The following is a 14673-nucleotide window of genomic DNA, read 5'->3' on the forward strand; positions in this document are numbered from 1 at the left end:
TGCCAATAAACCTGGACATTTTTGCAATCACCACTAAGCCTGGTAGTCCCAGACAAGTTCAGGATTCTGAATGCTCCTTGTTAACATTTAAGCTGGAGCGACCTGCTACCACCAGAACAGTGCAGCCAGAGCCACAGAATTCCCGGGCTGCTAGCTTCGTAGACTCAGCCCAGGTAATTCACTAACCTTGAAATAACCCAACCCACAGTTTAAGCTACTGAATTTTTGGACACTAACTTTCCCATTATTTATGGTAGATATTTGCTGTATCTGCTTGAATTGGAAAAGGGAAAGGGGAAAAAACAGGAATAAAATAAATATATGTTTTTATCTCAAATGATACCCTGCTGCAAAAGGGGGCAAGGAGATGGGGTAGCATTATGGCAGTCCAGGTATAGATGGTACAGCTCGGGGGAGATGTGGCTGAGGGGCAGAACAGAGGAACTGTATTCAGAAGGTTATTTTGGAGAATCACCAGAACCTGAGGTTGGTTAGACAGATTTGCGAGAAGCAGAAGGATCAAAAAGGTTTCTGGCTTGGGCATTTGGGCAGATGGCAATACCATTAACTGAAATAGGGAACACAGGAAGAAGAGGGGGGTTGAGCAGGAGGAATGATGTGTAGAGTTTTGGACCACTAGTTTTGAGATGCCCGTGGGACATCTTGGCAAATTTAGAGGACACAGCTGTAAATCAGAAGATGAAGCAGCCAGTTTTATTAGAAGTGACAAACTGTGCAGGTCTTTGTTCTCAGCAGCCATGAGGCCTCTTAAAGATGGGCTGACTGACTGGTAATTAAGTGCATTAGAGGGGAGTCATCTATCTCCTGTTGACTTGTGGTAGGCTATTAACACACTCTGCAGCACTCTTTACTCTCTTGAGTAGTAGATCTGGAAAGTTAAAAGCCAATCCTACATCCATTAGAGTCTGCAAATCAAAATTTGTCATTCAATAACATGTAGAGTGAAACAAAATGGCATTCAAAGGTGCCATTTTGTGATTAATACATGCTAAGTGATGTCAGAACCCACGTATTAATTTTACTATTCATGAGCCTTACAAGCTGTCTCACTGTCATTGTTCATTAACCAATCTGCCTCACTCAATCCATAATTCTAAACGTAGGCTAGTTGTGCTTGTGTGACACCTTACTGAGGAAATCAAAGAAACGATCTATGTTGATGCTGATTAATGAAGTCTTCACTGTATATTGTCTCTCACACAATCAGCTGCAATTGCCCCCAAAAAGACATAATGCCTGACAAAAAGAATCTCCTTTTTTCTGAATTTGAAACCCAGTTTAAGTGGAAAAATATTCTGATCATGTCTTTATAGGGCAGGGATACCAATATTTCAGTGTTGCAAACCAACCTAAGCTAATTTGGTCAATCAGCAATTGTCAGATTAGAAGTAAGTAAAATTACCACCTCTACAAACTACCAGATGGATGTTACAATAGAATTCTCAAGTCAAATGTTGCCACAATTTATTAGCAAGAACAAAACTCAGAAAGAGCAGCCTGCCCAGGAATGGCGCCACCCACACTTCCCGTGCCGCTGACAACAGAAGCGAGCAAAGAAACAAGACGCAGCAAATAGACACCAAGAACAGACAACCAGGGGAGGGGGGGAAATTAAATAAATAAATAAATCTTTAAAAAAAAAAAAAAACAACTCAGTTACTCTAAGAGAAGTCCCTGCCCTCTGCCTTTTGGCATTTCAGCAAGCATCTTATAAGATGCGTTCCCTCTGAGGCAGATCCACTGATATTTTGAGAACAGAATCAGCAAATCTGGTTTAATCATGTGACATGGTGCTCCATTACGTGGGAAACAGAATGAAATCAAGTTCTTTACTTTTGGTCCTGCTCCAAAAGTGTTTTACTGCTGGGCCTATCAATTCTTCTGGTGCACTTATTCAAGAAAGTGGGACCCATTAAATCTTTCTAAACTAATGACTTATTTTAAAAATTACTAATTTTACCAATAAAATATTATTCCTCTTTTCCCTTACGCTAAATAAAAAGTCCTATGATACAGATTTAGATGTCAAAATTCAAAATACTGGCCATAACCCCTTAAAATATGGATTCCCAGTTAGGGGATTTTAAGTGCTAATTAACTAATCCCTATCTGAAATGTGGATTATCGATTAAAGTACCTCAGAATGTTAGTTTAATGCCCCTGAGATATAGATTAACAGTAACTTACATCCATATATATGGCATACTAGAGTATTTTAAACTGAAAATCACACACAGACTATATGTAGGTTCTTATTTTTTTGTCTAATTCTTGCTTTGATGTTAAAGATGAAACAAGGGAAGCAGACTTGGCCCAATGGATAGGGCATCCACCTACCACATGGGAAGTCCACGGTTCAAACCCCAGGCCTCCTTGACCCGCGTGGAGCTGGCCCATGTGCAGTGCTGATGTGCACAAGGAGTGTCCCCTGCATACAGGAGCCCCACGCACAAGGAGTGTGCCCTGTAAGGAGAGTTGCCCAGCATGAAAGAAAGTGCAGCCTGCCCAAGAATGGTGCTGCACACATGAAGAGCTGACACAACAAGATGATGCAACAAGGGGGAACGCAGATTCCCGGTGCCGCTGATGAGGATAGAAGCGATCACAGAAGAACACACAGTGAATGGACACAGAGAGCAGACAACTGGGGGGGGGGGGAGAAATAAAAAATAAAATCTTTAAAAAAAAAAAGAGGAAGCAGACTTGGCCCAATGGATAGGGTGTCCGCCTAACACATGGGAGGTCTGTGGTTCAAACCCCGGGCCTCCTTGACCTGTGTGGAGCTGGCCCACATATGGCGCTGATGTTGCGCAAGGAGTACCATGCCATGCAGGGATGTTCCCCACGTAGGGGAGCCCCATGCGCAAGGAGTGCACCCTGTAAGGAGAGCTGCCCAGCGCAAAAGAAAGTTCAGCCTGCCCAGGAGTGGCGGCGGCACACACTGAGAGTTGACGCAGCAAGATGACACAACAAGAATAGACACAGATTCCTGGTGCTGCTGACAACAATACAACAATGGAAGCGAACATGGAAGAACACGCAGCAAATAGACACAGAGAGCAGACAACTGGGGTGGGGGGTGGGGAAGGGGAGAGAAATAAAAAATAAATCTTTAAAAAAAAAAGATGAAACAAAAGGCTCATAGTATGGGCTATGCTCCAGTTATCTTTTGGTTATAACAAAAAAACCACCCCAAAACCTTAATGGAGAAAGAAGGCAGCCATCATTATTTGTTCACCTAATTACAAATGGTCAGGGCTTGGTGGGGACAACAACTCCTCTCTGCTTGGTAATATCTGGGCCTCGCTAGGAAACCTCCCATGATAGGGGGCTGGAATCATCTTTTGAACTCACCTATCTGGAGCCCTGGCCAAGATGACTCAAGTTGGGCTCAGCTGGAACTGGTGATCTGCACTTGATAGGTATTGGGCTTCCGTGAGAACAATGGCTGTGTTCCTAGAAACAGCATCCTGCGAGGAAGTGTCCCAAGAGAACCAGGTGGAAGTGCTGGGCCAGGCCCAGGCTCAGAGATCACACAGCCTCGCTTCCGCGGGGTTTTATTAGGGTTTTAGTTTGCTTTGCTGCCAAAAGCAGATACCATAAAATGAACTGGATTTTAGAAGTACGAATTTATTTGTTTACAAGCTTGCAGTTTTGAGGCTGAGAAAAATGTCCATATTTTATAAAATATTACAAAATAAGACATCATCAAGTGATGCTTTCTCACTGGCTGCCAGCAATCCTGGGCTCTTCTGTCACATGGCAAGACACATGGCAGTGTCTGCTGGTCTCTCCCTTCTCTTCCAGGTTTCATTGTTTTCAGCTTCTGGCTTCCATGGCTTGCTCTTTTCTTCTGTCCAAATTTCATTCTCTTATAAAGGACTCCAGTAAAAGGATTAAGACCCACCCTGGGCTGCACCTTAACTGAAGTAACCTCAGCAAAAGGTTCTATTTACAATAGTTTTACACCCACAGGAATGGATTAGCTCTAAGGACATGATTTTCTGGGGGTACATACAGTTCCAAACCACCACAATCAGTTACAAGTGAATCATGAGCCAGTTCAGATTCAAGGGGCAGGAGATTACATCTCAACTTGAGGTAAATCACATTGCAGAAAAACATGTGGATGGGAGATGTTGTTGTGCCCATCTTTGGAAAATACAATATGCCACAGGATAAAAACATGAATAATATATGGTCACTGGGTCTCTAGCCTCAAGGAACTCATAATTTAGTTGTGGAGGCAGAAAATAAACTAATAATTACAATGAAATATAAGATTATAATAGATCGGTGATCAGCAAATTGCAGCCCACCACCTGCTTTTGTAAACAAAGCTCTACTGGAACACAACCATACTCATTTGTTTTCGTAAACTCTAAGGCTGCTTTCACGCTGCAACAGCAGAGTCGTGCCACTACAATGGAGGCATTGGGTGGGTAAACTGTGAACATATTGACTTTAAGGTACCTGTAAAACTTCCCAGAGGAGCTATTCAATAAGCAGCTGGAAATACAGATGTGAAGTTTAGGAAAAAGGAATGGAGCATGTAGATTTGAGATCACCTGAGTATAGATAATAGGTGAGGTCACAGGAGGATATGAGATTCTCCAGGAGCAGGCATAAAGTAAGAAGAGGACTGATGACTGTGCTTAAGGGGAGGAAGCAGGCCTTCAGGGGGCTGGTAGGGGAAAAGGACTCAAGAATGCTCCGAGGGGACAGTCAGTGAAGAAGTTCACTTGCAAGGTCAACCAAGGGAGCGTATTTTTAAGAGAGAGAATGGCCAACAACTTCAGAAGTAGCAGAAGGCTTCTCATAGCAGAACTAGTGAGGGGATCCTGAGGATAGTTTCTAGAATGTTCCCATGGCATTTTATACCATTTACAGAATATGTTGTAACTTCTAAAATTTAGGTTGCCTTTTAATTTTTTTTTCTGCTAGCCTTAGAGAAATAAGATTCATAGACCTAGAGACAAAAATTCTGTTTCTGCAGTTGACAGCTTCTGTGGTCTCTAAGAAGAGATAAAGCTATGGTAAAGGGGAATATTAATCCAAGTCATTTTAATAATCGACAACTACAACTACCCAGGGCTGATCATGAGGACGGGCACTTCTTAGCTAATGAACTTCTGTTTTGGGTAATTAACAAAGACAATATGGAATCATCATTTGAGTATGAATTACAGATACTAATAGATCTGCTTCAGTCATTAATTAAAGTAAACAAGGCATTTCAAGGGAGCTAGCAGTGAGCTCTTGGTTAAAGATGGTATAATTATCTCTGAACTTCAGAAGGCTGTGTTTTCTCATATCCACTGTCATCTCAAAATGACATCTTTTCCCACTCCCTGACATGGTTCTCTCCACGTCAGGAATGAACACCTCCTGACGGAGTTTGATGGCCGGTTCAGCATTTTCATCTGCTGCTTTTGACCTGGGTGAGCACCACCCACCGTCACACTTTCTTGAAAAGCTCTTCCCTTTTGTTTTCTCTGATAACAGGTTTTCCTAGTCCTCCTTTCTTTCCGTCTGTTCCTTCTTTATTCTTTGAATGGATAGATTTCCCTTCCTCTGCCCCTGACTGTGGTGGTCTTCTAAAATTCAGTCTTCATTCTTCAGTCCTTCTCCTACTATACTCATCCTTGTTCTGCTACCTCTCTGTTCTCCTACAGTTTTTTTAACTGGTCTTATAGTGCATACCTTCTTTGAATATTACTGTTACTCAGAACTTTAGCAGATATAGTGATACACAGTATATTACACACAATGTATTGGTAAGAATGTGGCCCATAAACGGCAGTGGTCAGTTTAGAAGAAGGAGTTACAGGAAACATCCTGACTTAGAATACATAAAGCATTCTGAGAGAGAATGTCTGAGGACTATCTAAGGAAGAGATTGGACATTGCCTAATTCAGATGAAGAACATTTCCAGACCAGTTCAATTAAGAGGGCTCTAACTCACAGGAAAATTATCTAAAAAGTAAATAGCTAATACACTGGGACACAATGCTAGGTGCTAATTTACATTCATTAAGGAGGCAGTGAAATTAGAGCCAATTAAAGCTAGTTCTACAGTAGAATTCATCAGAGATTAAAAGTGCATTACTTATATCACACGTCCTTTAATACGAAGTTAATTCATTTAATATTATACATACTTATTTTGCCACATGGTTATCTTTTGTCTGCAAGCTTTAAGATTTGTCTTTATTTAAATCTTAAGAATCAAAGTAAAAAATTAATTATACACTTATAAGATTACCAAATTTTCAGTTATGCCTCTCAAACGACTAGGCTTATCTGGTAACTGCTATTAGTAAAACCTTTGGACTGAGGCAAAACATTAGTCTGTTAAATTAATATATGGGTAGATAAAGACAGCAAAGCCCTGTTAAAAATAAACTTGCGCTCCTAAAACAACAAATGACATTAAAGATGTTAGCCCTTCAAATTTTTACCTTTTCCAGCTTCTCATTTCTGCCAAGAGTTTCAATAGTTTCCTGGTCCACAGGCGTCACACCTTAGGGTTGCCTTTGCCTCTGCCCACTCCTTTCTTACTCATCTCCAACCCGCCAACAAGTGCGATTACTCCTGCTTCATTTTCAGAGCCAATACCTGGTCTAGGCCCTGAGCACTTCACTGTGGAGAGTGAAATGTATTCCTCACTTGTAATCCTCTTCTGAGCTCTCACTACTGCACTCAACTCTCACAGACCTATCTTTCTGTGTGAGTACCTGACTCCCCAGTTTAAGAGAACGCAAAGTGTTCCTCTTGCCTGTCATATGAAAACCAAGGCAAGAATCAAGGCTTCAGTTTCCTCAATTAATAATGACCATGCTGGTCTTTAGAAGTGATTTTCAAACTTTTTGGGCAGCTCCACACATAAAACAGAGTAAAGTAGCACTGCTGAAATGAAAGTGGACAAAGGAAACAGACCCTTTCCACTCCCACCACTATCCCTTTCCCCTGCCTGGTTTGCATCCACAGGTTATAAATCACTGACCTAGAAGATCTCCAAGTTCCTTTCAGATAGCTGTAATGTTCCAGGATTCTCTCCAGAACTTGCATGTTTCGTTTTGTTTTTATCGTTGTTGTTTTTTTTTTTTTTGAAGATACATAGATCACAAAAAATGTTACATTAAAAAATATAAGGTAAGCGAACTTGGCCCAACAGATAGGGCATCCACCTACCACATGGGAGGTCCATGGTTCAAACCCCGGGCCTCCTTGACCCATGTGGAGCTGGCCCACGTGCAGTGCTGATGCACTCAAGGAGTGCCCTGTCATGCAGGGGTGTCTCCCGCATAGGGGAGCCCCACACACAAGGAGCGTGCCCTGTAAGGAGAGCTGCCCAGCGCGAAAGAAAGTGTAGACTGTCTAAGAATGGCGCTGCACACAAGGAGAGCTGCCACAACAAGATGACGCAATAAAAAGAAACACAGATTCCCGGTGCCGTTGATAAGGATAGACGTGGTCACAGAAGAACACACAGTGAATGGACACAGAGAGCAGATAACTGGGGGGGGGAGGGGAATAAATTTTTTAAAAAATCTTTAAAATATATATATATAATCTTTAAAATATATATATATATAATCTTTAAAATATATATATATAATCTTTAAAAAATATATATATATATATATATGAGAGGTTCCCATATACGCCACACACCCTGCCACTCCTCCCACATCAACAGCTTCTTTCATCATCGTGGCACATTCATTGCATTTGGTGAATATATGTTGATGCCCTCTACCAAATGATCCTGTCTTCCATTACCTAGCTCAGGTTTTAGCATTCTTTCGTAGGGCAGAAAATAGAAGTTCATTTGTCCTTGGGCAGGATGGAGATTGAGACAATCCACAAACCTCATCTAAAGGATTTACACGTTCAGTGTTGCCAGATATTTCAGTTTATCAAAAGAAGCCCAAAAGCTGAATCTCCCTCTTAATATATAGAGATTTTAAAAGTTGGTAGTCAACTTGAATTTTTGTGTAACTCTGTGTAGGTCAAACAAAACATTCACAGGCTCAGATCCTACTTGAAAGGTAGCAATTTGCAATCTTACTGCTTAACACACACCCCAACCACTCCTACCACTGTGCCCTTTTTCCCACCAGGAAAGTGTTTTGTATTTCATCTTCCCAGCCAAGTCCAATGCTCCTTACAAGACACTAGGTTCGGGACGCGGATGTGGCTCAACTGATAGAGCATCCATCTACCATACGGAAGGTCCAGGGTTTGATCCCCAGGGCCTCCTAACCTGTGTGGTGAGCTGGCCCATGCACAGCGCTGCCACGCACAAGGAGTACCATGCCACGCATGCCATGTAGGGGGGCCCCACACACAAGGAGTATACCGTGCAAGGATAGCCACCCCATGTGAAAAAAATTGCAGCCTGCCCAGGAGTGGCACTACACACACAGAGAGCTGACATAGCAAGGTGACACAACAAAAAAGAGACACAACAAAAAAGAGACACAACAAAAAAGAGACGCAGTTTCCCAGTGCTGTGTGATAATACAAGCAGACGCAGAAGAACACACAGCAAATAGACACAGAGAGCAGACAATAGGGGAGAAGGGGAGAGAAATAAATAAAATAAATGTTTTTTTTTAAAAAAGACACTAGGTTCAAAGCCCTTCTCTTTCAGGAAGGCTTCTGTAATTGTTTGACATCTTGATGATCTCCACACATTACTCTTAATTCCTTCTACATTTAATGTTCATAGATTACATGGACATAACACTAAATTTATGATTTTTAAAAATTGCTTTCAAAATGTTATTTATTTCATCTCTCAAATAATAATAAAGGTCTTACCTGCAGAGATGGTCTATCACTGTTCAGCAAATTGTACCAACAAACAAATTAGAAGACACAAGTTCAGTTTCAAATGGGCCATGAGTCAAGGACATTACTTTGGGGAGGTCACCAAACATTTCTGTGCTGAACGTTCTGTAAAACAGGATAGAACTATTGTGGTTAAAAGCTAAACCTTATCAACCGCTTACAAAATGCCAGGCATTGGTTCTAAGAACTTTATATATATTCATTCATTTAATCCTTAATATTTTATCAGGTAGGTTCTATTATTAAACAGAATACACTGAGATCAATAGGTGAAAAACTTGCCCAAGGCAAGCTTGCAAGTACTGGAACCAGGATCTGGACTCAGGCAGTCTGTTTCCCGAGTCCATGCTCCCAACCATGACACTATACAGATTCAACATGCCCACTGCCTAATCCCCCTGAGCTCTGAAATTCTATGATTCTATGTCTTTCTGTGAACTAGAACAGATATACATCACTATGGCAGGGTGCTGGGAATATGAAGAAGCATGGGAAAAACACAGTTAACGTAACCTAGGGACAATATTTAACAGCAATACTGTAATATTCTTGCATCAATTCCAGAGATGTACTGTGTTAATAATAGGTGGGTATGGAAAAAATATGCCTAATGTACACTACGGACCATAGTTAATGGTAATAGTCTGATGACATTGTCTCATAATCTGAAACAAACATTCCGCAATGATGTGGTATGTTGATGAATGGGGTGTTGTATAGGGATTCCATATGTGCAGGATTGCTTTATAAGTTAACTTCTCTAATAAAAATATATTTTAAAAATTCTATGATTCTACTTTTTCTTAGGCCATTTTGACCATTTTTAGTGTACAATTCAGCGGCATTAATTACTTTTACAATGTTGTACTACCATCATCACTAAACATTACTAAAACATTTCATCACCCCAAGCAGAAACTATAGATCCATTAAGCAATAATTCCCTTTCTTCTTCAGTCACTGGTAACCTCTAATCTACTTTTTGCCTCTACACATTTGCATGTTTTAGATATTTCATGTAAGTGGAATGATATGATATTCTTCCTTATGTGCTTTGCTGATTTCACTTCACATAATGTTTTCATGGTTCATCCATGTTTTAGCATGTACTAGAACTTCATTCCTTTTTAAAGCTGAGTAATAATCCTTGCACGGCATATACCACATTTTTCTTATCTATTCATCTGTTGGTGGACACTTGGGTTGTTTCAGCTTTTGGCAATTGTGACTAATGTGGCCACAAACATTGGCAGTATTATAAGTATCTGTTTGAGTCCCTGTTTCATTTCCTTTGCATATATGCCTAGGAGTAGAATAGCTGGTAATGCTATGTTTAACTTATTGAGGAACCACAAAATTGCTTTCCACATCAGCTGTATCACTTTCATTCCCACCAACAACGCCCAAGGTTCCAATTTTTCTGTATGCTCTCCAACACTTATTTCCCATTTTTTAAATAATAATCACCATCCTTGTGGGTGTGAAGTGGCACCTCACTGTAGTTTTTATTTGTATTTTCCTAATGGCTAGTGATGGGGAGCATCTTTCCATGTACTTAGCAGTCAGTTAATCATTTTCTTTAGAACAATGTCTGTTCAAGCCCTTTGCCCATTTTTTCATTGGGTGATTTGACCTTTTGTTGTTCGGTTCTAAGAGTTCTTAATATATATATCCTAGATACTAAGCCCTTTCCAGGTATAAGATTTGCATCTATGATTCTACTTTTAAAATCATCCTCAGCACCCCTTTTTATTAGAAAGACACAATAAGGACCCCAAAATGTTTGTTAAAATGAATCAGTTAATTTCAGTTTCACTACTAGATGGCCTGTCAGGTTGTTTAAGGATGGTAGCCTAGATTTGACTGAGACCATATTTCACAGGGCACTAGTTATGGGTTCTAATCACAAAGACTCTCAAGCACTGCTTAGGCCATGAAACACCCTCTCTATTCTTTATCTTTGTCTTAACAACAGGAATTTATTAACACTCAGTTTGGAAAGCTAAAAGTACGAAATCAAAGCATCAGCAACACCATACTTTCCACCTAAAGTCTGCAGCATTCTGGTTCTGGCTTGCTGCAATTCTTGGGTCTCCTTGGCTTGCATCTCTGCCTCCCATCACATGGCAGTCTCTCTCTCCTTGTGTCTGCTTTTTCCAGCCCCCACTAACTTCTGACTTCTGGCTCCTCCCTGACTTCTCTCTATAAGGGCTCCAGTAATACAGATTAGGCCCAGCCTGATTCAGTTAACTAAAAATAGCATCTTCAAAAAGTCCTATTTACAATGGGTTCACACCAGCAGGGACATGGATTACAATTCAGAACATGAGTTTCTGGAGTAAATAATTCAACCTACCACAATCCTACTCTTAGGCTTCACATCACTTAGTCAGTCAGATTTTATCAAAATGAAAATGCAAAGCAAAACGAACAGACGTCTCTAAAATTCGTTTCTTTTTTTAAAAAAGGTTTGTTTTATTTCTTCATTCACCACCACAACCTCCCCTTGTTTTCATTTGCTATATGTTCCCTGGGTCTGCTCATCTTCTCTTTAGGAGGCACCGGGAACCAAACCCGAGACCTTTCATGTGGGAGAGAGGTGCTCAATCATTTGAGCCACCTACACTCCCTGCTTCTGTTGTGTCTCTGTTTCCTCTTTGTGTCTCCTTGTTGCATCATATTGTTGTATCAGCTTGCCATGCCAGCCCACCATGTCAGCTTGCTGTCTTGCTCATCTTCTCCAGGAGGCACCAGGAATCTAACCCAGGACCTCCCACATGGTAGGTGAGAGGTCAATCACTTGAGCTACATCTGCTGCCTTAGAATTCATTTCTAAGGCCAGGCCCTAAAAAATGCATTATATGCTAGTAATAATCCTACTGTTGGGGGTAAAAATAGGCAGCTCCAGCTGGTAGCACAACTTCATATGACAAAAGGTAGCTCTTTGCCAACAGGAGCAGAAACAGTAGCCTTAAAAGACAGGCAGAAGAGATGCTGTCAATAACCCTTTCACATTCCCAGAGGTCTTCAAGAAACAGTTCCTGCACATACCAACAGCTTCCCACCTCAAGCACCTGGGTCTCTCTGCCCAAGGGCATGCTCAGCCCAAGCATAGCAAAGGCCAGAAGTTCCAAAGAACTAATGTGCTCAGGAGCCACCCACAATTAAAGACAGATTACTTCCTCCCCCATCAGTGGTATAGTTCTGAGGTATTTCACACAGTTTCTTCGAGATTGATCTCCTGTGCCCATAGTGGTCGTCAATATATCCTTTATGGGTTTCCCCCTTCTCTGTCTTACCATCTCACTCTTCTATCATGTTTCCTTGGAAAATCTCTGAAACAAATTACTTGCACCCAAATCCTTGCCTTAGCTTGGAGGAACTAAACCGCCCATCCCAAGTGTTGTTCACTCCTACATGTGAGTTTCTAAAGATGCAAATTTGAAATCATCATGGTATCATGCTCCCCACAATCAATGTTTAGAACCAGTTAAAAGCTGTCAGTTGTGTGTGACAATACTCTAAGATTGTATACATGCACACACACAAAAAAAGTGAAGAAGCAAAATAATCTGGGACAACATTCCCCAAAATGTAATCCAGGGATTAGTACATTCCAAGAATATCAATAAATATTGCTTGAAAACCCATCTTGAAGTCAAATATATTTTGGAAACACTGAGTTAATTAAAGGATAGAGAGTTGTTTTTTACATACCACAATTCTGTGGTACAAGGAAAAAAATGTATCTTACTGTCCACACTGACTCCGTCTTGCTCTTGAGCCTCTATTCCCACGGACAGAGAAAAAAATTAACCTTGACAATTAAAAGTATCTCAGTCTTATCAATTTTAAGACATCTTTAAGGTAAATATTAAGTGAACTCAAAGTTCAAACTCCCTCTGAGAGCTCTTTTTCCTCCCTCAAAAGGTCTTACTATCTCTTCTAACCCAAGATGGCTTCTGGGCACAGAGGCAAGCAGACACATCCTCACAGCAGAGGAAGGATGCGAGAGGCATTCTGCTCTGAATTTTGTCCTCTGGAGAGTCCTCTACAGCCTTTGCTGAGATGGACTTAGTTGTCTACCAGAATCACTTGGAGATATTGTTAAAATACTGATTTCCGGGTCTTTTTCTGAATGTTTTAGTACTGGAGTGCCTTAGTTTGCCCAAGCTGCTATCACGAATACCACACAATGGTAATTATTGTCTCATAGTTTCAGAGGCTAGAAGGCTTGCTTCCTTCCAGATTGATAGCCTTCTGGTACTGGATTGCTGCAACCCTTGGATTTCCGTGGTTTGCATCTCTGCCTCATGTTGCATGGAGATGTGCTCTCTTCTCTTCCAAGTTCCCACTGATTTCCTGCTTTTCCCTGTGACCTTCTCTGACCCTGGTTTCTTCTGGTTCCTTCTCTTTATAAAGCCTCCAGTAATCTGGATTAAGGCCACCCTCATTCAGTTGGGCCATACCTTCACTAAAATAAACATCTGTAAGGGGTCCTACTTTAAATGGGTTGACCTCACAGTGATGCAGATTAAGAACACATGCAAACTGAGGTACATAATTCAATATATCACATGGAGTGAAACCTGGGAACCAATGTTTTCAATAAGCCTCCCTGAGGATTCTGACGCAACTAGGCAAAAGAATGGCATTGAACTTTCGGCTCTAACTGTAAATTAGGGAAGACCCAAAACCTATTGTAACACATTAAAGGGCATGTACATGATTTTCTCTTTTCATCCACGTTCACTGGGTGGCACCCTGGAGCAGATTCCCAGAATATATAAGGTATCCAAGGCAAGTCTTGGCACCTGTGACAACTATACTGATGCTGCAGTTTAAACATGGTAATCACAGAATTTTCAAAACAGAAGTACGACGAAGATGAAAAAAATCCTCTAGTATTAATTCCAGTTATTTCAATACCATTAAGAAGGAAGAGGGTTCTAAGAAAAGCCATACAAAATCTATGTAGGGAGGAAACAGTTTCATGGAGAAAGACAAAAAAACCCTTAAATATAATTTACTTTTAATAAAACTAAAATTACATATCATATAGAATTTGCTACTAAAAGGAATTTAATATTTTCCTACAAGTATGTACCTTAAGCATTACATAAAATGTTTGCTATTTCCCTCATATTTTACATAATAAAGAACTTTATAACATCATTTTGAAGCATTTTAAATTGAATATTGTATTTAATGAACAAATAGGTTTACTTTATACCACTTAAAGTTGAGTTCAACAAAATCCACCCCCCCAAAAAAAAGCTTTATATTTCAAATCTCATAGATTTTAACCTTTTAAAATATGATAGAAAATAGTTTTAGCCTATTTTTTCAAAAAGAACCTTCACCTGATGTGTCGATCTAAATATATTAGGTTGGATTGTGATTGCAAACAACCCCAAGATTTTAGCAACTTAACCCACCAAAGATGCATGTCTTTCCCATATGCATATCCAAGATGGGCCACCCTTGCAGGGCCCTCGGCCAACAAAGCTCCATCCCAGCATGTGCTTCCCAGGTCCCCACAGCAGAGGGAAGGAAACATTGCAAATGGTGACACACTTCTGTTCACATTTCATTGGTCAGAGCCAATAGTAAAATTGTTCCCAATTCAAAGTGGGTGGGGAAATGGAATCTTACCACCTGCCTGCCAGGAGAACTGGAGGATTCATGACCTGCCCTCCTGACTACCACACCTGCCTTTGCTTTTCATCACCTTTCGACCTTCACACTATATGATAATCCATACTATCCCACTGTCTGGGACTCATTTTATC

The 14673-nt window shown here is 40.7% G+C and overlaps 1 long non-coding RNA gene across 1 annotated transcript in view; it reads right to left on the minus strand.

Moving 5' to 3' along the window:
* Positions 1 to 14673, minus strand: part of LOC131278516 (uncharacterized) — a 160353-nt gene that overhangs the window by 3098 nt on the left and 142582 nt on the right. The window contains exon 3 of the long non-coding RNA XR_009185853.2: positions 8852 to 8986. This is a non-coding gene — a long non-coding RNA (uncharacterized lncRNA). The remainder of the gene's footprint in view (positions 1 to 8851; positions 8987 to 14673) is intronic.

Source organism: Dasypus novemcinctus, chromosome 5, assembly GCF_030445035.2.
Source record: "Dasypus novemcinctus isolate mDasNov1 chromosome 5, mDasNov1.1.hap2, whole genome shotgun sequence".
In the NCBI taxonomy this organism is placed as follows: domain Eukaryota; kingdom Metazoa; phylum Chordata; class Mammalia; order Cingulata; family Dasypodidae; genus Dasypus; species Dasypus novemcinctus.